The sequence below is a fragment of the Coturnix japonica genome, chromosome 4, assembly GCF_054131305.1.
Source record: "Coturnix japonica strain WE chromosome 4, WE-NBRP24, whole genome shotgun sequence".
Taxonomy (NCBI): Eukaryota; Metazoa; Chordata; class Aves; order Galliformes; family Phasianidae; genus Coturnix; species Coturnix japonica.
Genome location: NC_140666.1, coordinates 56226961 through 56252049, shown reverse-complemented (window position 1 = coordinate 56252049; position 25089 = coordinate 56226961). Strand labels below are relative to the sequence as shown.

At 39.4% G+C, this 25089-nt stretch overlaps 2 long non-coding RNA genes across 5 annotated transcripts in view; one reads left to right on the top strand and one right to left on the bottom strand.

Annotated features, from left to right (window-relative positions):
• The window catches only part of LOC107313548 (uncharacterized), a 203486-nt gene that overhangs the window by 22070 nt on the left and 156327 nt on the right, over positions 1–25089 (top strand). The gene's annotated exons all lie outside the window — the stretch shown is intronic.
• The window catches only part of LOC146761081 (uncharacterized), an 85426-nt gene continuing 68581 nt past the window's right edge, over positions 8245–25089 (bottom strand). For 2 of the 3 annotated variants that reach the window (XR_014945889.1, XR_014945890.1), the window contains exon 3: positions 8245–9217. This is a non-coding gene — a long non-coding RNA (uncharacterized LOC146761081). Of the gene's footprint in view, positions 9218–21900; positions 24108–25089 lie in introns of those variants that run through there. The other variant, XR_014945891.1, reaches the window with a different exon arrangement.

Genomic DNA, 25089 nt, shown 5'->3' with positions numbered 1-25089 from the left:
TAGAGCATTCAGTAATTTTTCTGAAGCTACATTTGGTAACAAAGTTGGAGACATTACCCCAAATCTCCTGATTTTGGATGTGTAAAAACCAAAGCATCAGCAGCTGTTCTCACTTCTTATGGGGTTTTTATTAAATGAAAATATGAACTCTGTGGAATGCTGAATACTGCTTGGAAAGGATGACTCTTAAAAAGGGAAGGATATCATGGATATTTTTTTTTTTTTTTAAATCTCACACTACACTTCTCAGTTGAGAGAATTAACATGTGGCTGCAGGGTTTTAATAAACCTTTTTGCAACTAAAATAAAACATTGAGGTTTGATTGGAAAGTGGATTGAAGTGGAACATTGGTTGCATCAGTAAATGTGCCTTATTCTCAATTGGCAGTGGTGAGTGTGAGTCAGTATGTTTGTTTCAGCCTCTAAAAATACCATATGTCTTTATAGTTCCAGACAAGTCCTTATGATGGACAGAAGCAGTGTTCTTTATTGCTTAAACATGGCAATGTCTGCTGCGTATTGAATCCCTCTGAAAACAAACTAGCCCACATCCTGATTGACCGCTGTTTTGCCACTGTATACCTCATCAAAAAGAGTGAATTTACAAAGATGTAAAACTTGAGTTAGCTGTGGGGAAGCAGATCCTCTGCTGTATGTTTACAGATGCTAGTGACCAAAGTTAGTTCTGGTGAGTTTTCCATTCATGCTAGTGGAAGATGTTCCTATCTGTGCCAAGAATGAACTCTAAAAATGTAGTTGTGGGTGAGCTCCTAACAGATTTTGTTTATCCGGTTTTGGGTAAACACTTTCCCCTAAAAACTGGCTTTGCCATATGATTCAGTATCAAAACTATGTGAAATTAGCCATTTTCCTTTGGATGGTTTTGACCTGAGAATTCTTCTGAGGTTTTTAGTTTATTTGAATCCTGATGTTGAGCAAAACTGGAGTGTTCAGCAATTTAGTTTAAACTAACAAGTGTGCTTGGGGAAACTATCTATCTCCTAGAATAATTACTGGGATTCTCCTTGGCTTAAGATATTTAAAAGTAGGCAACTGTGAAGCACGAGACATATTTCTTCACTAATTTCATTCAAACCTGTTCCTGGACAAACTCTGAAAAGGAACAGGTTTTTGATTTTCTTAGGAACATTCCAGCTATTTGCTGATGAGATTCAAATCCAATTGCTTTGAAAACCTGGAGACCTTTTATGTATATGTTCTAGTAGAAAACATTGTACAGTCTGAAGTTCTGTAGTTTATGTGCTAGTCTTAACTGATCTGTAGGTGTTCCTAAGATGAGAAGCTTCTGTTACATGGAGGAGTCTTCTGAATTGTAGAAGGAAGAAAAGCCAAACAAACCCTAAAGCACACAACTTTTGATCTAAAGCTGAATTGTTTTCCTTATTGTTCTGCAATGGATTGGGTGCAGACAGTTTTTTACTGTGCTGTTATTGTGCCTCTTAATTATTTCGTCCAAAATCCATGAATAACTCCAGATTACACTATTCCAGCTGTAGTTTTAAAAAATACTTTCTTTGATTTATACAGTTATGAAAAGGTGGCTAGAAATCTTTGATAAACCTGTTAAATTGCACAGAGGAGCCGTGAAAAGCATCACAGAGAGAATCCATTATTGAACTCTAGAGAGTCATGGAATAATGTACCAATTTTTTCGCTATTGCTGTATTTAAAGACACAACATATACTTAGACAAGTATTGAACTTGAATGCACCAGAGTAACAACTCTTGCTATTTTTATGAGCAAGAACTGTGCAAATGAGCTGGCAGAATTTAGAGTCCATTTACAATACTCACCATGCAGAATAAATTTTCTCCAATAGGTGGTGAACTCTTTGTGTCCCAAGTCAGGCTAGTCATATTTACTTTCAGAAGTGTGTGATATGCATAATCATGTATGTACAATTTGACTTTACTCTCACAATGTAAACTTCCAGGACAGTCTTAGGGAAATTTGATAATGGGTTTACTTTTGCTCTAACCACAAACCTTATTGTGGGTTTTTTGCTCATCTTAGATGTTGATTGTGGGAGCATCTGGAAGAAAAAGTAAAAACATTTTTTTTCCTTAGTGTGCCGCAACTTGGTTGTGTTATCACTATTCCTTCTGAATGCTAATGTAGCCCTACTTTGTTCTGATGGTATAGCATCAGTAAGAACAGATGCAAGGAAGAGGTATGTTGTGCTCTTTGCCAGCTCTTTATTATTCTAATTACATGAAGTATTTTTAATGCACAACATTATGATTGCCATTTTTTTTTTCTTATTCATTTGAAAATTGTTGTATGGTATCAGATACTGACCAGACACATGATATCAGGTAAGACTCATGGAAGTATTAACTAGGTTTTTCCACTAGTCTTTTCCTACCCTGTCTTGTAGCTTTGCCTTTTCAGCATGTAGATACCTTTTTTTTTTTTTTTCTCCTAATTAGGAACATGGCTGTAGGAAGTACTAAAGCTTTACTGGAGTTGCATGTGAAGGAGGAAACTATTGTTATTTTGTGTGGGAGGAATCTGCTCAATAAGCCAATATAAGGGTTCCTATGTCAGCTGATACCGCCCTTGTTAAAGCCTATTATGATAGGCCAGCCTTTCCTCCTGTTCTTGTCACTTGAAAAGCTCTAAAGCCATCACTCTCTATTTAGATGGTTTTAAAGAGAATGGGAAGAGCTGTTTCAAATCCCCAGGAAACATGGTGAACAAAGGATATGACTTGCTAGGTCAGACTAATGGCTTATCTCATCTAGCCTGTTCTCTGCCTTTGGCCTTAATCAGTGCTTCAGACAACAGTAGGATTTCTTTCTAGGTATCTATCCAAGTGAGAGGCTACAATGAAGGGCTAAGTGCTTCTTTCTTCTTGTCAAAAAAGACAGTTGTTATATACCTTGAAGCATGATTTATTTTATTTTTATTTTATTTTTTAGCATTGGCTTTGTTTACGCAACAGTAATTGTGGCTTGCACTCAGAGCTTTATTTCAAATGTTTGCCTTGATGTGCTGGTTGCTCAAGAGCACACATACAAAAAGAGATGTGTTTAAAAACACGGAATGGAGTTCCATCCAGAAAATGCCTGAAAGAAATGGCAGCTAATGGCAGAGAATCCACAGGTTTTTTGAAGCTATAACTGAAATTCTGGAGCATCAGAGAACATGGAGGTTTTTTTCCTCCTTTTTTTCTTAGGAAGTTCTCAATGCTGGACACATTTTCTTCTATTATTCTTCTCATTTAATGGCAGAATCTCTCTTCTGGTTTTGTTTGTTTTAGAGAGGGAGAGAAAGCAACTCTGGGAATTACTTTTCTTGAAAACATTGAGATTGGAAAAGATCTCTAAGATCATCTAGTCTGACTGTTCGCCTACTGCCAACATTGCCCACTAAAGTGTTCTTATCTTCTGTTCTTCGTTCTCCAGAGGTGATCGTGGAGGCAGATACAATGAATGTGGCACTTGAAAAGCAAAGTCCAAAAAGGAAGAAAGTAATTTGAAAAACAGTGTTCTTTGGTTAATTAGTTTTATTTCCTTGACTTTATTTCAAATACAATTATTTTATCTTAATTTTTGCTCTACTAAACAATATTGACGTATTTCTGATCCTTAAATTATTTATCATTTAAATTATTTTCTTAAATTATTATATCCATGAAATTATTATTTTATATATTAAATTATTATATATATGCTTTACGAGACTTGTGTAGATTCAGCTGTGTTCAAGATCCCAGCATGTATAATGGTTTCAAATGAAAGGTGGAGAGATTTACATTGGATATGAGGAAAAAGTTTTTTGTGATAAGGGTTGTGAGGCAGTGGAACAGATTGCCCAGGGAGGGGATGGTTCCCTTGAACCCTGGAGATTTTTAGGTGTTGGACTGCATGGAGCTCTGAGCACCTATATATAGCTGTATATATATATATAGATAGATAGATATAGCTGTACGTGTCCCTGTTCACTGCAGGGGAGTTAGACTAGATGGCCTTTAAGGGTCCCTTCTAAAATGATTCTATGATTCTCTTACTGGAAAGCTACACAATATATAATGTGTACTGTTTAATGCAATGGTCTCTGTTCTTGAGGATCATGTGTGGACCACAGCTGGGTGAATGTGAGAGTATGAATCTATGAGCAGTGGATCTGCATAGAGAAGGCTTGACTGTGCATCTGGGTGGCATGGTTAGGGTTGATATTACTGTATTGCATGCTGTAGGAATCCTTATGATGCTCTGTCTGGCTCTGTCAGATTTTCTTCTGCTGGTCTCTGGGAAGAATAAATCAGAGATAGCATGAACACCCCCACCAAGTGAGTGTGCTTGGTGAGACTGTGACCTCCTGTCCTTTGGCAGGCAGCAGATGACTTCTGTGCCTGTTTTCATGACAGACTGAAGATGTGAGGTGATTTGTCAAAGTTTTATTCTTTGTGTGCATATGTTTTAGGAGAGTGTCTTATACTTTTCCTCTAATACATCAGTTGTTCTGAAGCCTAGACTAGCCATTTCAACTTTACAGTAAGATAAATCATTGCAGACTGAAAAACATAGAGGTACTCAAGAATCCCTTTGTACTTCAGTGGTCAGAAGTCTTGGTTTCCATCCAGAGGCCTTGTCAGCCTTTTCCAAAGGGGTTTTCTGTGTCTTCAGCCTCTTCGCACCTTCATTTTGAATTCATAAATCAGAGGTAGGAATTCTTCATCGAAGGAATATTGGCTTAGGTGATATCTAGATATCATATGTATGAATATTACCCCAGAAAAGCCTCTAGAGGGGACGGTACTTTATTCAGTTATTGTTTGCAGGAACGGATGGTGACCCACTGAGCAGATGCTGACCAGGTTCCATGCTGAGCACAGATGGTCAAATTCCCTCCTGTGCAAGAGGTCTGCATAGCTTCTTTGCATTGCTACAATCCCACTTCAAGGCTATTTAATAATGCTTAAGTAGGACTGAAGTGCTGCAGTCCTTACTTATGCAACAGGAGGAAGGATTATGGGGAAACTTTTCAGAAGTGTTGGGAGAGAAATCTATGAGAATCAAAGCAAAAATTAATGCATCATCTTTGGAGATATTTCTGTAATGAAAATCCAAGAAATTTTAGTTTCAAAAATCACAGTGATGTGTCTAAAGTATTTCTGTGCCACCTCTCTTTTTCTGTCTCCATTTAATGGAAAACTATAGAAAGATTGTTATCTAATGGCTTTGGTGAATATTTTACCCTTTGTGGATTTAGAACTAAGAAAATAAGCTGTTTGTTATCCTCTGATGAATCTTGCCATTGTGGCCTTTATACTATTTTTGATAGAGATGCACCTGCAAACTTTTGCTTCCATTAAGATTGTTGCTGAGTTCAAGTATCTGGTTATAAAACTTTATTCCTGAGCTGTTTTCAGGCTCCCACCTGCCATGTCCCATGAACTCTGCAGCACTGGATATGTGGACTTTGCCTATTTCATTGCACTCTTTTGCTACTTGTTGATTCTACTATATAGTCTTCATGGTGTAGAGGTACTGGTGGTGAATCTATGAGCTGTTCAGCTTGCAGTCTTGCAAAAGTCTAGAGGTTTGTAGCTTGCTTCCTTCAGTAGCTGTAAAATGCTGCTGACTCGCATACCATGGATACCTGTCTATCTACTTAAAGCAACCAGATAGTGTGCTTTATGGGTACAAGGGTCAACTGGACAGGTTCATGAAAGAGAAATTAATTGAGGGTGACTAAATAGATAAAAGAAGTCTGGCACAGGAAGTCTCTATCCTCAAAGGACTGGCTGCTGGGAAACTGCCAGGGAGATATCCATGTGCTCACCTAGTTCTGCTTTGTCTTAGGTATCTGCTCTCTGCTACTATCAAGGGATGGGATGTTGGCATAGGTACTTTGTTCTGAGGCAGCATAGCATTTCTTATGGCCTGAAAATATTTATCCTTAAATCCCATTCATGTTTCCAGGGCTGGTATTAGCCTAGCTGCTGCTATCTGGGCCCAGCTCCTGGCTGGCTGGGTCCTGTGGGAAGCTGCTTGTGCCATTTCCCACAGGGTGCCAAGTCCATATACACAGAATCTATTCTTTCTCCTTGCTGGTTACGTGCAGTCCGAAGTCAGGGAACTTGTACGGGTTTCTATAGGTGCAAATAAGCCGACATTGTGGCCCTGTGTCCTAGTTAATTGTTAACAGTCTATTTCTAAGAATGTATATCCAGGGTAGCATGCAGTTCTTAGCGACTGCAAGTGCAGCATGCTAACTGGCTGTATTAGCATTGACTGGCATCCTTCCAAACATCTATTTAGCTCTCACAGTTTCCTTCAGTACTGTTGTGCTGTATTTGTGTTGTATTGCAGAGGCTGGAGGTAGTTTTATAGGTTTAAATGTTTTACTGAGAATTTGCCTGTAGTTTGTTCAAAAATTTTGAAGCAGATATTTTGCTTGCTTTTGCCCTTAAAATTGAGACAGCATTGGACTTTGAACTTGCACCCAACGAATAGCCTGGCTTATGCGAGGATTACATTTTTGAGGCATTTATAGCTGGTTTAATTCTTCCTGTTCTGTTTGCTGTGGCTTGGAAATGAAAATGACCAGTGAGATCATTGCATTTTGTAAACCTGACATGTCCAGGTACCTAATTAACATAGTAACTAGATACCTGGGCTGTAAACAAGTTGTATCCCAGTGATGCCCTGTTGAGAATACAAGTGTGCATGGTTGGTGGCAGGGAGTATGAAAAGTGCTGCTTGATTAGGAATGAGTGAAGCATTTCTGGTAGATGGAAGGCTTTCTCTCTGAGTTCAATGAAGCCTGCAGCAAAGCCAGCAAGTTGGCTGCTTGGCTATAGCCCCCAAGCAATGAGCCCAGGAAGGAGCAGGAGCTGCTAAGCAGGTAAGTGGTTACCCAGATTGCCTCTGCACCTGCAGGAAGTGTGAACACACATGCCATGCTGCTGTAGCATCCGTGTTATTGCTTTGTTCTCGATTCTTTGGTCTCTGGGTCAGATTTCCTTGCTGTTGCTGTGCAATTCAGTTGTTCCGTTCCATGTCAGACTGGGGAATGCCCTGCTTACATGGTCAGCTGGAGTTAATAGGGTCAAACTTTTCTGTGACAATTGCCCTTGTGGTCCTTTGCAATCTTCCCATGGAAAGTTGAATTCAATTGAACCTCAAGTCTGGAAGCTGCGGTGCGTTGCACCAGTGCCCTGTTCCCAGTGCTGTCCTGAGAAGGATTTGTGCAGAGGGATGCCACACGTATGAGTGTAACTTCCTAGAAGGTGGTGGGAATGTTTGTTTCTCACCAGTTTCTGACTAAGCTGGATGCTACATAAAGGTTTGATGTATGTATTTCAAAGGGTCAGTGTGTCAGAATTAAATCATCTTGAAGGAAATTTATCCAGCTGCAGTGCCTACACATCCCCTCAAATCCTGTTTAATCCCTTAAATACTTATGCAATGCTTTGGCCATGTGCTGGCCTTCAGCATAGGAGAGAATTTTGCCCAGTGTGAACAGGTCTAGAGGAATGTGAACGATCCTGTGAAGTAGGTAACACATAGGGGTAACTTAATCCCTCGCTGAAATACAGCCACAGCAAACTCCTTTTCAGTTCCAGAAGGAAAAGGAATATCCAAATATCCAGTTGAAGACTGAAGACGTGCTTTAAAAAAATGAACTGTAAAGACCAGAAATGCAGTTTCAGCCAGGATCCCTGGGCTTCTCAACCTAGTGCTTCTATTAAAAATGCCATAAGATTTTTGCAATCACAGGTGGCTAGGAACTTGTTTTCATTTGTTGTCTGGAAATCCATGCCATAGATTTTGCTTTTTTCCTGATATTTAACCACAAAATTTAGGGGATTCTTTTCTGTATCGCTGCTGCTGTATGCTAAAATATTTGACACAGCATTCAAAGAAGACTGGAATCTGTGGTCCTGTATAGAAAGATCTTTTGCTGCATTTGTTTCTGCAAAGTGGTCAACTCCTGCCTGAAATGTCACTTCTCTAAGTAGCTTTGTGAAATGAGAGGGGAAAAAAAAAAACATAGTAACATTTGTTGTAAATACATGCAAAAAAATGGAGAGGTTTCCAGAGAAGTTTTAATCACTTTTAGTTGAAAAAACAAACAAACAAACAAAAAAAACCAAAAACAAACGAACAAACAAAAAAACCCTTTAAAAATGCTATGGAAGTTTTTTTGTTTGTTTGTTTTAAACTTTTTATTAGTATTTTTCAAATCACTTTTTTGTGCTGTAACCTCATAGTGCTGTAACCTCATAGTGCTTTGGGTTAGAGACTGAAAGGACTTTGATTTACTTTGTGTCTATTATTAATGCCTTTTATTATTGCATTCCATGTTAAAGCATTGGTGTTGTGAGTGAGGTGGGCTGTGGATGGAAGTCTCCATCCAAACCGTGAGATACATCCATGCTACAGGGGTAGCAGTTTGTCAGGCTTTGGATTCCATTCCTTTCTGCTGCTATGGAGTAACGAGGTATTGTGGATAAATCACCTCATCTCCCATTGCTTACTTTCCTCTTCTGCAGCACGTGTGATATTTCCCTCCTGTGCGTGAGGAGTGGAGGATCACTTCAAGATGGTGCAGTTGCTCAGCGGGAGTGTTATGTACCACTGCATTTCCTGCTCAAGCGTGTTTTCTGCCTTGTTATTGACTGACAAGGAGGAAGGGAGTTTGTCATAAAGAGTGAAAATGATCCTTAGGAGACATCTGCTTTCCAGATTTTAGAGAAAACAATTTTTATTTTTTTTTCCACACAAATGTGTGCTTGCTCACTACCACTGCTGCTTTGCACTGTTTAATACCCCAATGTGCCAGAAGTTTATGCGAGGTGGGAGAAACCTTTTTGGTGTGACAGCTGCCTCTGCTCGAGCTGATACAGCAAGCAAGGGTTAAAAATTGGACAGGGAAAAATGAAGGTGACAAGAATACGCTTGTGCAGTTATGCCACAAGGAGCCCCACCAGCCCTTATGGTTGGGTTGAAACAAAAAACATTCTGTCCTTTTCTCTGTGGCTCCCCGTGGGAGTGTGGAGGCTGAATAAGGCGAGAGAGGCAACCGTTTTGTGAGGTGTTCTGGCCCACTGGGTCGTGCCTTCAGCATAGTGTCAGATCATCCTGGGTTCTCGCAGAGGGAGTTTGTTTTCTGGGTTTGTGCAAAGGCCGTGCCTTGGGACCAGCTGTCTGCTGGACAATGGAGCACTAAGTGTGGCAAGCCTGGAAGCAGAAAAGACTCTTTTGAGACAAATGTGAAAATCCTGCCCTCTATGCAAGTAGAGAGAAGAAAGAGAATATCTTCTGGAAGTGCTAGCAGGTCTGATGAATCTCTAACAGTCCTGCTTTGACTGTCTTATTTAAATTAAAAATTAAAAAAGGAACTGTAATACTTGCTGAGGTGGGTTTTTCAGTTTCTTTCTTTCTTTTTTTTTGTTTTTTAATAGTGTGTGGGGTTTTTTTTTGTTGTTGTTTGTTTGTTTCTAATAGGCCTAGCAAGAAGGACTGAAAAGCATTAACAGCCTTGCAAGGTCACTGGGACCTGAACAGAATTACTAACTGGTTCTCTCTCTGTCAGGCACTCTGTATTCAATGTATTGCAAGCTTGAAGCCAGACCTTATTTCACTGAGCAAAAAATGGTCCTTTTGTTGCTGCTTTTCCCCCAGTGTCATCTCTCAGGGTTGCCAAGGAAACCGGTGTGTGTCCTTTCAGCATAGGTTATTGGGCCCCAGGAAGGAAGTGCTCCAGTGCTGGCCTGCTATTTTTATAGAACCGTTACATAATACAATCTATTAAAGCTTCCTCTTGGTGTTTTATTGCACAAAGGGGAAATTAAGTTTGATGACTCCTAAATGTTTGATGGAGGATGTCAGGTGACTTCTGGATTGTTTTGTGCTTGCCACATAGCAACAATATTTCTGTATGCAATTCAAGAAGAACAAATATACATTAGTGCCATTGGCAATATTTGCCTGCATGCGGATCACCAGAGGAAATTGAATTCTAAGCAGAGCAAGTACAAACACTGTAAATGTGCAGTGCACTCTCAGCTGGGGAGAATAGGATGGCAGAGCAATCATTGCTTCAACAGTATAGTGAAAAGAGGCTGGGAGGTGGATGTTTTTTCTTTGCCTTGTTCTGTTTGAATGCACAGAAACTGGGAGGCATGGTAATGCTCTTGTAGTCTCCATGCACATCTGTGAGATGCATGTGGTAATAACCCCTTTTTTTCTTTTTCTTTTTTTTTTTTTGCTGACATCAATGTTTTTGAATTTGGATTAGAGCTCTGGTGTCACAAGTCTTGGTGATTTAAAGAGTAAACTGCATAAATTTAGCAGAGTTGCCTATACTGAATACTTGAATGCCTCTATTCCCATCCTAAGTAGGCTATTTTTCATGTATGTGTTTGAGATGTGCTTCAAAGTGAGTCATTCTACTTGCAATATCTGAGTAGGAATAAATCTGCTTGGGGACTTGGGATTTTAATTTCATTTGACTATCTCTCAGCAAAGTCAAATCAGCTGTATGTCTTGACTAATCAAAAGCTTCAAGTGCACAAATGTGCACGTGTATTGCTGTGGAAGAGTACTGCTTATCATTTGCTCCTGGGGAACTTATCCACATACTTGCACTTGGCCTAAAACAACAGATAATGAGATAATTCAGGTCAGCCCTCAGTGTCTGTTCTTTGTCTATTGCCACGTGGAAAACAACAATCTTTGTGACTTCCTAGTGCCAGAATGACCACTGTTCCATGTTCCAGCTCAGTTTTAAGATGGATACAGAGTTTGTATTAATGATGATACATAAGGGGGATACATTTGTGTTAGGTCCTTGCTGCTGTCCTTTATAAGAAGGAAATAATGGGACTGTGAATGGCAAGGCTGCAGGTTGTTTAAAGAGCATGAAAACATCTTCCTAAGATACTGAAGTGTGGGGACCTAAACTGTCTTCTTATCTTTAGTACTCACAAAGGAAAGGTGTAATTTTCACTTTATTTTGAAAGCTGTCAAGAAATGTCTTAATTTCTGTGCAGGCAGAAATTAAATTAGAGCTGTAAATAGTGATAGGAATATTTGAATTCACAGAAGTTTCAGTGCTGGTGTGCACTGCATCGGGAGGAAGATTCATTGGAGTTTTCAGCAGTCTCTCCTTATTTAGAAGACAACCCTGTTCTACTGAAACAGCAGGAACCAAGTGAAGAATCTGTAGTTGCTTGTAACCCTTTGCAAGTAACAGAAAATCTCCTAGGCTTGAAAAATCTTTGCCACCCCATTCAAAGAAGACATCTGACCTGACCTGATAGGGAGAATAGCTTGGTAGGACTAGATGAATACAAAAGGGAAGGATACGGAGACTTGGGCCTGGATGTCTTACTACCAACAAATAAGTGAAGTTTAATTCGACACATAGAAAGTATTGCATTTCTGATCAGGAGCTTATATAGGACCCAGAGGATGCGAGAATTCACATGTCCCAAAGGAGGGGTGGAGAGGGAACCAGGGCTCAGTACAATTCTACCAGCCTCCAGTCAGCATGTGTAGAGCAAAGTGCTGTAAATCTATGATTTAACATGACAACAACAGCCAACTAGGAATTGTCCAAGAGAACTTTTTTTTTTTTTTTTTTTTTTTTTTTAAATCAGAACTTTTCATGGAAATTTCTCATTTTGGGTGAAACTTTTGAAAGGAAAAATTTCTGTGATCTGGCACTGAGTTCCTGTACAAAGCCAGACCAGAGAGCTCAAAATAGCCAATACCCTGGAGGGTAAAGCTTTTCCTGGGAATGCAGGAGATGTGTGTGCCAAACATGAGGTCTTGATTCTCAGGTTCCTGTTCCTTAGCCGTTGTGAGCTAAGACTACTGGGCTTTTGGCTGTTCTGTGTGGATGCCTCTTTTCCTAAGGGGGTGTGGAAGGGGAAAAAATTCTGTATCCATTATTTATTTATTTATTGTCTTGCTGCAAAAGAATCTGTTGTTTTAATCATGAAAACACTTAGCAGGACAAGAAACAAACTTCCCACAGTGCCCCAGTGATGCATATCCATGCATTCCCTCTGCATGTGATCTTTCAGTTTCTTGGTACTGCTGCACATTTGAAAACTCAGGGGCACCTGGGATCTGATCTGCCCTGCTTGTCTCCAGGATGACTCAGTGGGACCCCCCCTTTTTATTGGCAAATGGTTCATTTATTCACTAAAAATATTAGTTGAATGGAGTTTTGATTTGACCTGGAAATTATTTATGTACTTGGATTTAAGTTCCTAAAATAAGTTTTCTTGGATGAAGAATTAAGGAGAAAAAAACTTGGCAACTGCAAAACTACATGTGTTGCTGTTCCCCTCACCCAAAAATTGCCTCAGAAAATCTTGTTTTATTTAATTGTCATTCTTGTAACATATTGTTAATTATAAACCCTCAATGGAGAAGGCTTTGGAAACCCTCAATTTCTAGTTTGGATTGACCAGGTGATAATCTGTCATGGTCCTCAAAAACATACAAGTGGACCAACTTAAGAAAGACTTTCTAGCCTAGCAAATATGACCTTCTTAGGGTGGATAGAAGACTAAATTGAACTGTCGCTGACTTGAAGGAAGAGATGATAGCATACTTCACAAATCTTAAGGAATGGCTGTCTTTCTACTCTTTCCCTTACTTCCTCACAGCCGCGCTCCTGACTTGAGACAATTTACTAAAATTATGGCTAACTTAAAAGCTTTTTTATTGATGAAACAGTAATTTCTGGAGGAAACCGAATAAATGCATGTACATATTGTAAATCTCCTGGTTTTGTGCTGGCCAGAATGAAGGCGCCTAGTGAAGAGAGTGAAGCAGCAGACAAAGTAGAGAAAAGTATGCGTAGGAGACTGGAGAAGATACTTCCTGTGTTTGCTTTGAAAGCCTTGATTGTATAAAAGTCCATGTTTGTTTTTAGAAGGAGCCTCTGGAGGAAAACAACTGTGGCAAGAACGTGCAAAATGTAGAGCTGGAATTATCTGACTTTGTCCTGTCAAATGTTAAGCCAAACAGGAAGGTTTATTTTTCTCCTTTCTTTTTTTCTTTTGGCAACTACTTCCCCAAGCTTCCTATGGGGTGGAAATGGGCAATAAATAGCAGGGTATCTAATGGCATAATTCCAGGCCTCCCAGCTACTGGTGTTGGCAAGGAAATGGCTCTCCTTTTGCTTCCTTCTTATTTTTAGTGTTGAGTTTTCAGGGGGTGGAGGGAGGGTCTGCTATTATCAGTGAGAGAGTCAAACCACAGTGGCTGCCTTCCGCAGAGCTCTTACCACCCTGCCAAACTGGAGGAAGTTGGAGCCATATAATTCACACCACTAGTGGTTTTGCCTTGTAAGTGAGACTTCCTTTAAATTTTAAAATACATGCACACAAAACTGAACTGTCCCACTGCTATAGGATCCCTGTTTTAAACATGTTCACGTTTTTGTCTTCTGGCCTCTCTGTTTTTCCCCCTGCCACTTCTTCATATTTAAAAATGTTCACTGGATAGATGGATTGCAAACAGAACCAATGTTGCTTTTGGAAAGAATGCTTGGAGTACAGTCCCTGAAGGACAACAGGATGAAAAAATCTTTTCTATGATTTGATGACTTCCATATAAAAATTTTATTCTCCAAACTTCAATTTTGGGCTTGCTGTATTTAAAGATTTTTCTGTAGACTTATCAGTCATGCAAACTGTAGAAAAGACAACTGGCTCAAGGCAAACTGAGGGGGTTTGCTTGTTGTGAGGTAGTAAGAAGAACAAAAAAAAAAAACAAAAAACAACTCCAAAGACTGATCTTTAAAAATAAAAATAAACAAACAAAAAAATCAGAAGTAAAGCTTTTCTTTCTGTGAAACTTTATTCTTTCTTTTTGCACAGAGGTACCTGATCTCTTTATAAACCTGCAAACCAGTTTAAATCTTTCAGAATTTGTTCGTGCATGATACACTTATGTTTCTTTTTGCCTGTAGAGCAGAGCTTTAAACTGGAGAAGTTCAACTTGGTTTCATTTTGATATGGACAATCAAGAAGCCTTATTTCAATAAACTTAATGCAAGAACATTTTTCTCTGCTTTTGGTTGCGTATCCTGGACTTAAAGCAATCATTGCTGGAAGCTCTAATCTTCAGCAAATACCCTGGATCACTCCTTCCCCAAAGCAAACTCAGCTTTACCAAATTCTCTGACTGACGTTTGACCTGTTCTGAAGAGGCTACATTGATGGAGATTCCACATCCTCTTCGGGTAATATCTTCCAGTTGTTAACCAGCATTTAAATTCCTCTGTTAGGAAAAATTCCTCTGTTGGGAAAATTCAAGCCAACAGTCAGTGGTTTGAAAACGGAGGCAAAGAAGACTGAGGCTGTTTCCCAGCTGAAGGTCTCAGCTGTGGCTTTAGTGTACATCTTGTAGTAGGGGGCATTATGCAGAATATAGCATACTGGCAGCCTGCTGGGACATGAGCATTGAATGCAAGGATGTGGAAAATCTCCCAGCATGTCAAGAGGGTCTTTTTTCAAAGTCACTTTCTTCAGTAGGTGTTACAGGTGAGGATGATAACCTCTAGGGTTTTCTCTTGTGATATTGTGCTTTATAACTTGGCCAGGTGTCTCATGCTTTGGGATGAAACGTTCAATTGTTGGATGCCTGTCTTAGACATGACGTTTTTTGGGGAGGACTTGAGCCAAAATGCCTTGGCCTGCTCACTCAAAGAGGCAAGGGAGGTGGGATTTATTTTTAAGGAAGCCTCATGGTAATTTGTGGGTGCCAGAGACTTTGTGCTTTAGAGTGGGACTTTATAACTTCATTGTAGGAAAATGGCCACGGTGTCAGATATTTTAAGATTTTTCTGGTCTAGACTGTATTCTGCCAGGAGGGATGTAAATGTATATTCTGCAGTTCCTTCCAGTAAAGGCTCACAGTCTTAGAGTCATGGAGAGAAGGCAAGATATGATGCTTTATATCAGAGGAAGAGCTAAGGAAAGAGAGCAGAAATAGATTTTTCAGCTGCCCTGCTCTGGTAGAATGATTTCCTAATCTGTGATGGTTCATAGTTTCAGGTAATTTTTGATGCAAAGGCTGAAGAGATCCTTGGGATTGATCCAGACTTGTAAGATTATGATGCTGAATGAAAAGTACATGTTTTGTTTTAATTTTGCTTTGTGTAGAAATGTGGGAATGTAGACTCTAGGCTATGAAGTTTGTTGCCCACACTTGATTACTCACAGGTGTTCATTTCAAACCTGACTACAGATATTTCTGCTTTAGCTTGATGATACTTTAATACATTCTACTCAACATAAGATTTATTTTCTAAAAAGAAAAGCAACCTTTGTGAATAAGTAGGAATATTGGTGCAAGATTATTGTTATTCTGAGTTTGATGATGAGAAAAACTGAAAGGCTCTCCAAACATAGACTCAAAACTGTGGTTAGCATCCTTATCCTGAGAACACTGAATGTAAGCCCCCAGAAATCCATCTAAACATCAACTTGATTAATGGGAGAATACAGTCTAACTATCTAATTACTCTGATAGTATGCTAAAATATTCTGGAGTGTTTATTCACTATATTTTTTCACTAATATTTTTATTCCCTTTTTCAGTTTGATATTTTTGAGGAAGAATTTTAGGGTTTGCTAGAAAAATGTAGATCAAAACTGAACTGTGGAGATCAGGTGACTTGCACCTAAAAATACTTAAGCCTGTAGATTTCAATTAAACACTATCTTTGATGGTTACTAGAAAAATACTAATGGGTATTTCAGACCCTTAAAGGAGCACAGAAATAATATCTCCTCATGGACAGAAAATCACATGCTATGCATGTATTCCCAGTACAGTATGAATACAAGTTTAATAAAAAACAAGCCACATGGAAAACTTTTGAGACCTGAGGGAGCTATTCAAATTTGAGATGAAAATTTAGGTTAGTTCAGCTCCTGTGTATTGTGTCTACTATTTTTATTTCCACTTATTTTTTCATTTTCCCCTTCTTGCTCAGAATCTACCTTACTGCACCTTTTAGTAAAGATGGGACTATCCAGAGGTTTGAAACTCTTGCATGCAGAACTTCTGTGTGGATTCTTTTCACCTTTCCTACAATGAAAAGGCATCTCAAAGGTGTGTCCTCAGTGACCTGAAAACAATACAGATTTATGCTGCCATAACGCATTTGGAGCCTTGTCATCTGCCTTTAATTTTGCACTGAGATGCTAATCTTCTCAGGTTTTATGCACTGTTAGTACTTGTAAAAAGCTGTCCAGAATGTTGATATCAGCATTGTTTGATGACATTTACAATGAATGTTTCAAAACATATTTGCACAACTTTAGACTGAGTTTTATAAATTGATTTCAACCTTTTCAAATAATACTAGGAAAAATAAAAACCATTCAGATTTCTGATTTTGGGTGTATACAGCACAGCATGAACTGAACGAGTAATAACTAAGTAAGAAGTCTTTTATGTATGTTGAATGGGACTTTTCTTGATTGGCTGGTTAATTTGATCAAAAGTGTGAGGACTGGGGGAAATAAACTTTCTGATGAAATGTAATACTTAAAGGAAAGTTTTTCCACTTGCATTGAGTTTCTAGGCTGTCTTCAAAAACTGCTGAAACTTACCCAAACAGAATTTAACTTGGTATGTAAAATGGAAATTCCTATTAAATTGAAAATTTTTCATTTTCCTAAAATGCTTCTGTGTGGGTTGGGAAATGGTGGTATGATTTCCTGACTAGCTCTTACACAGGCTTGCTGTGCTGCTGCTATTTATACTTGTACGCTACTGGAACTGGTGACTAAGGTTTTGGTAATGCACATTCTGTGAGCTGGTTGTTTGTGAGCATGTAGTTGACCTTTGCTGGCAAAGTGATGTGAAGATAAGGAAAGGAAGAGGATATATTTTCATGCACTTGTCCTGGAGGAGTAAACACTATTGCTGGTTCTTGTTTTAGATATCCTCTAAGAGCAGTCAGTGATAATTGTTTAAGTAGCCCATAAGGCAATTGCGTGTCTAACAGTGTCTGCTTAACTGCACCAGCTGGAACTTGAAGTTATTCAGCAAACATCTTCACTACAGGGAAGTCTACTGATATATCATGATCTGATAGTAAATGATATAGTCTTTATAGAAAAGCAGAATCTCTAATCCCCGGCCATCCACAGATTCCATAGAATGTTTTTCTTGAGAGATCTTTGGGAGATGAAAAGGAAGAGTTATTGGTTCCCACCACATTTTTGTGTTCTGTTAGGAGAATGGAGCTCTTCACAAGTGGAAAGCATCAGTTTCTCTATGAAAAATGGGGAAAATGTGAAATTTTTTTCAATTTCTTTAAGTATGTGTGTGCATTTGACATAGGTTTTGAACCTAAATTGCTGTGTAGATTCTGAGCGCCTTAAATTTGATCATGTCTAATAAAATATACTGTGTACTTGTGGGTGGGAGGGGCCATCCTTGAATTACGTTTTCTTCTCAATTTTGCTTTTTTTTGTTTTCGTTTTCTTCTTTCTGAAGGCAATGTATTGAACTGCAGCGCAGGGTTATTTTTCCTTTCGTGGTAGAAAAGATGGAGGCATCTCTTAACCTCTGTCTCTCTCCCTTAGGGTTATAAGGAGGTGGTGGATGCCCTTTTCCAGCAGTAGTGATGCCTTCCTTGGGTTCATAGAACTGTGTACAAAATGCATTTTCATTTCAACATTGCTAAGGTAGGAGCTGATAATGGGCTGTTTTTTCCTACTGTTTATTCAGCCATCTTTTGTTTCTGAAGACCAGGTTCAGGAGCAAGGTACCGTGCAGTCAACTTCTCAGTTTGCTGATGTTTGCTATCGCCTTCCCATGTGACTCATTCCAAACACATCTCATTCGTTCAGGAGGGTAATTTTCTATTTCCACTTTAGTGCACTTCTCCTCCTCCTCTTCTGCCCCCTCCTTCCAGATCTAAAATGACCTGTCAGCTGCTGTTTATCTGATGATTCAAATGTCCGTGCTTGATTTCTCTTTCCCCATTGCTACAGTTCCTCCTTCCGTTCCAAAGGCCATTTTAGTTGTCATTTCTATTCTCCTGTCAACAGCACTCTTCATCGTTTCTAGCTCGGGCGGTTTGTCTACATGGTTTTCTTTAGAGGTGTTTTTGTGCTAAATGAGTGCCTCCTAGGAAGCCCAGTGTAGCATAACATAATTAACTGACAATATATGAGGTGCCAGTCCTTAACCAAGCAGTTAATGACTGGCTGGAAGATTTACAGGCATGAGGTAGAGTCAGAGGGGAGTTTAACACACCAGATTGTAGTTAAATGATAGATAGAAGTCATTTGGGCATCACTTTAGATTCAGACAGCAGTGGACTTATTTCCTATATTAAACTGGATGAATGCTAAGTTTATTGAGGCTAGACAATGTTGCATGGTACTGTTCAACTCTAGACTGTCTTGGTGAGGTAGATGATTGGCTGCAGGCTTTGTTTTTGCTCCATTTTTCCAACATATTTATGACTGTGTTTGTGAAGATTTTATTTGGATTCTCACTGTTTCCTTTTTTGATTCCTTTAGATGTAAGATGGTCTACTCTCAGAACTCTCCCCAGAATAGCCTATGTGTTCTTTATCCCTTATGCTTATGAGCTTTTCCTTAACTGTAGGCTCCAGAGGCAGTGCCCATGCATGATTTGCATAGGTAATCAATGACACAGATGAGAAAAGAGAAGTGCTTCTCAGCCGTGTAGACAGTTCACACATGCTTCTGTCATCTTCAGAGTCTGCATCTTTCTAGATAGAAACTGATCATCTAGCTCACTGGCAGTCCTTCACAGCTTGCAGAAATTAAGTGCAGAGATGCTGAAGATATGCTTTGTTGTTTTTAGGTGTCCAGATAAACTGTAAGTTGATACATGTCCCATTTCCCATTTGCTCCTCTGCAGCCTGGGTAAAGATGAATATGAAGATTGCTTAACTTGGTTTGAAACTGCCTCTATATATTTGAAATGTTTCCAACTGGTTCTTGTCTTTGAAACACATCAAATGTGAATTTTCAAGACCTGGGGGAGTTATGCAGGACTTGTGGGAAGTGTGTGTGACACAGCATAGTTTGAGCTGCATCTGTTCACATTCATCTCTTCAAACAAACTATCTGAAACACTGCCTTCAAGGTTATTCCAGGGTATGGTACCAGATCCTTCTTTTTTTTTTTTTTTTTTTTTTTCCTTCCCCCTCAAGCTCACTAGTGTTTCCACTCATGACTTGTTTTTCCTTCTGTTCCCTTTCTTGGAAGCAGATTACCATGACCACTAAGGAGTACTGTTGGTACAGCTCTAGTTACTGGTTTAGTTACTGAAATTAAAAGATCTTTTTGTGTCCTCTGCATACTTGAACTGCTCTTTCATTGTCTAAATGAAAATATTCTCTTTGTTTTATGGCAGGCGCTGTATGCATGTACATCTCATGTGAATATGGGTTGCGCACAGTGTAGGCTAGTATCAGCAATATGGAGTGCTTGGCATTCAGCCCCATGGTTGCCTCTCCCAGATGCTGCTACTGGAGGTGCCAGATGCTTTGCCTGTTTGTCAGCTCATGCTGATAACATGTCTGTTGTGTTAGCTTTTATTATGCTGGAAGGTGATGTGCAGGCACTTTGCACCTGTTTGCAAACATATGCCCCATCCACAGATCACCCTCTACTCTAAAAAACAGCTTGAGCAGCAGTTCTTTCCCCCCACGCCTTTAGCAGATTAACATTTTCCCTAGAAACTACTATGAGACCTTTGCTGGTGCACAATATGGTTCCTGTTGGGTAGTTTGTTGAGCTATATGAGACTGAGTTGGACCAGGGAAAGAATGCTGAAAATCCTCAAGGAAATGGAGCAAGTTATGAGGCTGCTCATTTCAGAATTGGATGCTTTTGATGATAGGAGCTGGTATGCCCAGATGGTACCATGCTCAGCACCATGGTTCTTAGTAGCACTGGTATTCTGGAAACAGAGCATGCAAAACAGTATCACCTCTGTTAGACATGTGTACTACCAGTTCCTGCCCTTCAAATTGTTCCTGTTTTGTTCTGTGTTTGCCGGCCTAACCTGGCCATGCCTGTCTCTGCCTCCCACCCAATTGCTCTTGCTGCCCAGAGAACATTGGTGTGAATTTCTGTTGCTGAAAGTTCGCGTCAAAGACTTGTCCCGCATAAGCGTTGCCTACTTTGAGAGGAGGCTGCCCTTCAGGACAGTCGCCCCTGTCTGTTGCCCTGCTTGTTTCTCTTCGTTGCTTCTGTTTTGAGTAATGTTCTTTTTGGATCATTTTTCACTCGTACGGAACAGTTTTGTTTGTTCTAGAATGAACCACTTCTACTTGGTGGGTTTTTCTGCCTCACCTGGTTGTGAAGCTTTACCCTTCAGATTGTTTGTGGGATGTACTGGGATTCCCAGTGTGCTTATGAGGGCCTCCCCTATGGGCTGGATGAATACAAGATTTATAGTAAAACATTTCTGCAGATGTCTGTAAGTTACACTAATTCACATTAAACATTCCCTGATGATACTGGTATTGGACACATCAGAAATGCATGAGTAACATTGTCTTGGTTTTGGCTTGTCTTTGCTACTTTCTGTGTAGTCCGTTTTCAATCACACTTCATTGTTTCTTTATATTAAAGACTGTAACTTTTTGTCTTGAAGTTTTCTTTCTGAGATCTATATGAAAAGGAGGAAAAAGATTAACCAAATCATAATCCAAATGTGTGTCTTTGGAAACTACTTGAACTGTGAGGGGGGAAAGTTGGAATGTTTTCCAAGACTGGAAGATATTCTTGAAACTTTAGTAAATCGGGGCTGGGGAACAAATCTTTTCAGGTTTTCTAGTCTCACCATCTTGATATTAAAACGTCATCAAGATGCAGATTCTTAATGGTGTTCAGATGCTTATGTCCTACTGAATCCACTGACAAAATACTTTGCAGATTGCAGCCTCTGCTTTGCAAACCTCCTTCCTTTTCTCTTATCATCTGCTTCTGGGTGCATATATTGAAATCAAAATTAGGATTGTCAGCTCTTAAAGTGACAAGTTGATGCAGATCTTTGCTCCCAAGCAGAATCCATTTTTCCCGCCTGTGTGTCTGATACCTTTTACACACTGGGTTGCCACATTTGAGTCCTGATATTGAGGTTGCAGTATGCCAGTGAGATCTCCATTGGCTTGATTATGTGACCTTGAGTAGCATCTGAGTCTCCCGGACAGTCACACACTCAAAGGAAGTGCCAACTGCACTATTTAATTGCTAACAGTGTGCATGTGTATGTCACTGCCCTCTCCTGCATACAGTAGGTACTGCTCCAAGTTGTGCCGCAGGCCATTTTTTTGAGAAACTAACAGCCGTCTTCCTGCTGAAGGAAAAGGGGTTTTAAGGTTTTGGCCTCGAAGGTGTCCTGTCTGCTGTCTCTGTGGAGCTCAGAGTGCCTGTGGTGAGCAGCAATAAAATAATCCTGTCTTCAAAAAGAAAAGAAGAGGAAGCAGGGATGCCTCCTCTAGTTCTGCCTCAAAGAGGGTTAAATTGTAATTACTAAGCAGAAATGTTTGTATTACTAAAGGTACTAAAAGTTAGATGGTGTTTCTTTAATGCTTTTATTAATGAAAATTGGGTAGTATTCTTCCCTGGGAAACACTACTAGGCATTTTCCTATTTTTGTCATATGGGAAGGACTATATAGCTGTTAGGTGAAAACAGGTTTGACTTTCCCAAATCAGCAATTGCAACTACATAGCTCTAGGATTTTGGACATCCAAAGAAGCTTAGTGTGTGTTTCTGTAAGAGTAAGCATCTTCTGAAATGAGCTTGTTTTTAGCTGCAAGTGGAAAAGGCGCTCATGAATCTGAGTTCTACTTGCTACTTTCTGAAAGCATTGCTATCTGTTACCATGCATCTACAGAACACTTAAAGCAAATGAAATAATGGTGCCTGCAAATGTTAGAAGGCATATTAGCTAGCAATAGAAAGTTAGAAGTAATCACGGAAGAAGCAGAAGTTCTGTTTAAATCCAAAACCATGAGCACAACAGTTGTGTGAGAGCCACAGGGTAGGGTGCTCCAACAGGAGAGTGCCAAGTGAGGGACCAGATTGCCTGGGGAGATTGGTAATGCAGTATGAAATCATTTGCCTGTTAGTTGTGAATTCAAACACAGCTCAGGCTTTTGGCTAAAAGTCACGGTTATCTGCAGTGGTTCTGGACTAAGTGCTAAGTTTTGCAAGAGGCTCATGATCCTCCCAGGGACACTATACAAGGATAGAAGGCAACATGTAAGGCAAAATGTCACTTGTGGCCCATGACTGGAAATTCAGTCACAGTGTTCATGTCTGGGTCGTTACTGAATATGCGAAGTGTTTGAGGAGGCCTTGGCTATTGTCAGCAATGTCTGGGTGGAAGTAGAGAAGTATGGAAAAACTAGGAACCTGGGATGGTGAGGACATTTTTGGAGAAGATTCTGTTCAGTGAGCCAAGTGACTTGTCCTGTCTTAGACTGACAGACAAGAGGGATAAGGATGATGGTTCAAAATGGCAGGATGACAAAAACGTGGCAAAATGAACTGTCTGCTCTGTGTGCTTTTAACTGCAAGAACAGTCCTTCCCTAGGGATTCATGCGAACATCTGCCACCAAATTTGCATCTACTATGGCAGCCAGATGCTGAGATTTGTAATCACAGCGAGATAAAGCTGCACATCCTGTATTCGATGTACTTTGCTAGCCAAGCATGACATGGATGCACATTAATTACTCCTTATTTATACTCATTTTGTGCTTTGGACTTGTTTTCCACATTCCTGAGCTCAATCTGGCTAACAGCAATCATTTATCCACCTGCTGGAGTTGTGCATTGAATGAAGTACAAGTTTAAGGAAAAAAAAGTAACAAAAGCAAACCTGTGATTCTTTTAAATCCAGCTGTTCTTCAGCTCATACTTCTCAGTTTACATATGAAGTTGAAATTTTACTAGTTTTGTCCTGCAGATTAATCCAGGCACTATGGTGGTGCTTTTATATATTCTTGCCGAAGTGCTCATGCTAATGAAAATAAAGCAGCTCAAATGGGTGAATTAGAATCTTCAGAAAGAAAGGTCATAGTGATTAAACATGGGCAAGTTGTAATGGGGTGACTAAAAATCTGATAATTGCTGTTCAGTGTCACAATAGTTTATGAAATTTCACTATGGTCATAATATAAAGACAGTGAGGTTCTCAGTTACATCTGCCTACTGTCTGGTTTCAGGTCTTTGGTGTGCTTTATTCCGCAAATGGTATAGAAAACGAACCATTATTTTCCACTTCATCTTGCTGCTTTCATGGATGCAGTGTAGGAAATGCTCTTGGGAAAGTGAAGAATTCTGTTCAAGGGACTGTTGCAGAGAATGTAGGTATGAAAAGCAAATTATCACCATCTGTAATGTGAGAGAGTGAAGTGCTAAAAATGACTTCTAATGGTGGTTGATGCAAGTCTTTATGCTGATTAGAAAACATAAAACAACAAAAGCAGAATTATTTTGAAGTAAAAAACTACTTTTTTGTTTTGCTGCCTATTTCGTATTGTTTACATGTGTGTTGTATTGGTAAATATTTCCACACATTCTATGATTAATTTTTTCTGCTTTTTTTTTTTTTTTTTTTTTTTTGTATGACCAAAATTAATAATTTTTCCATGTATTTGAAAGGATGGTAACTATTTCTATTTAGTAATGATGTTTCTATCTCTGATACATTAGTGAGTCACATCCAAAATATTTCAAATTCGCTTATAAAGTGAGTTAAGCTGAGAATCTCAGGTTCTGAATGTAGAAATGACAAATAGAGGTGAAATCTCTCATTGTTCTTGGACCTTTGGAAGAAGTTGCTGAAAATATTGCTATCCATTGTTTTTGACTTGGCTGTCCGACCAGATGTTCCTTTGGAGAGTTACAGTAAATCACAGACCTAGGCATGAGTCAACATTTCCTTCCATGATGTAGATCTTAAAATGTATGATGAATCTGTGATGGGCTTTATTCTCAGATACAGCTTTCTTGTGAACAAAGTCTGCTCACAAGTAACAAAACCACAAGAGGGCATTGGGCCTTTAATACAGGCTGGATGAAGCTGAAAGAAAAAGATAATTCAGACAGTTAAAATCCTTCAGACAATGGTGGAAGGCAATTTAGGGCAAAACTGTTGGATGAAAGCAGAGCACTGTGATCCTAAAGAGCTCTGTTTGGGTCTGCAGACTGATTCATAACTGGAGTTGTGTTTATTATTTGCCTAGTGGTTTTAAAAAAAGTTGTATGTGCTTATAGTACACTTCTAAGTGGAAAAAGTTTTAGTTCCTGTATATAGTCCTTACACTCCTGTGCTAGACCTTATTACCTTATTATGGCGTTGGCATTTGGCATGTATTTGGATGCACTCAGATCCAGATAAGTATGTCTCCTGCAGTTATGCAGTTGCTCAACTCCACTGGTTTATCCACCTCTTCCTTTCTTTCTTTTTTTTTTTTTTCTTTTTTTCTTTTGTTCATTTATGGTATGAGAAAATGGACTATAGACTAAATCCTGGTTTCTGATTATCCAGGAAAAATTTGTAAGGCTCCTTGCTCAGAAAATATATCAAGTGAATATCCACAGGTTGGAAGGATTAGATACCAGTTTTTTTAATGGGTCTCATACAAGTCTCTGTTGAGATTAGCGCTACTCATAGAAGGAGGAGGAGTTCATGAACCTTGTTATGTTGGAATAAAGTTGACACTGAGGTTATCTTGAGTTCATTCTCACTTCTTTTCCTTATCCACTTAAAAAAAGAAAAAAAAGAGAAGGAAGTCACTTTCTGGAAGGTGGATGCGAACAGTTTAATTCTCTGCATTTCATCTGGGAGACTTATTGCCAGTGAAGAAGTGGTGCAAGCCTAATCTTCTATGTGAGAGCTATGAGGCAATGTGGAACAACCAAAGCCCTTGGAGCAGCTTTTCTTTACTAAGAGAAAAGGGGTAGGCAGAGCCTGTGTTCTGTCAGTCAGGAAGAAACTGTCTACAAGCGTTCTGTGTAAATATGAAGTGTTCCTAATCCACAGACAGCTGATGGAATGATGA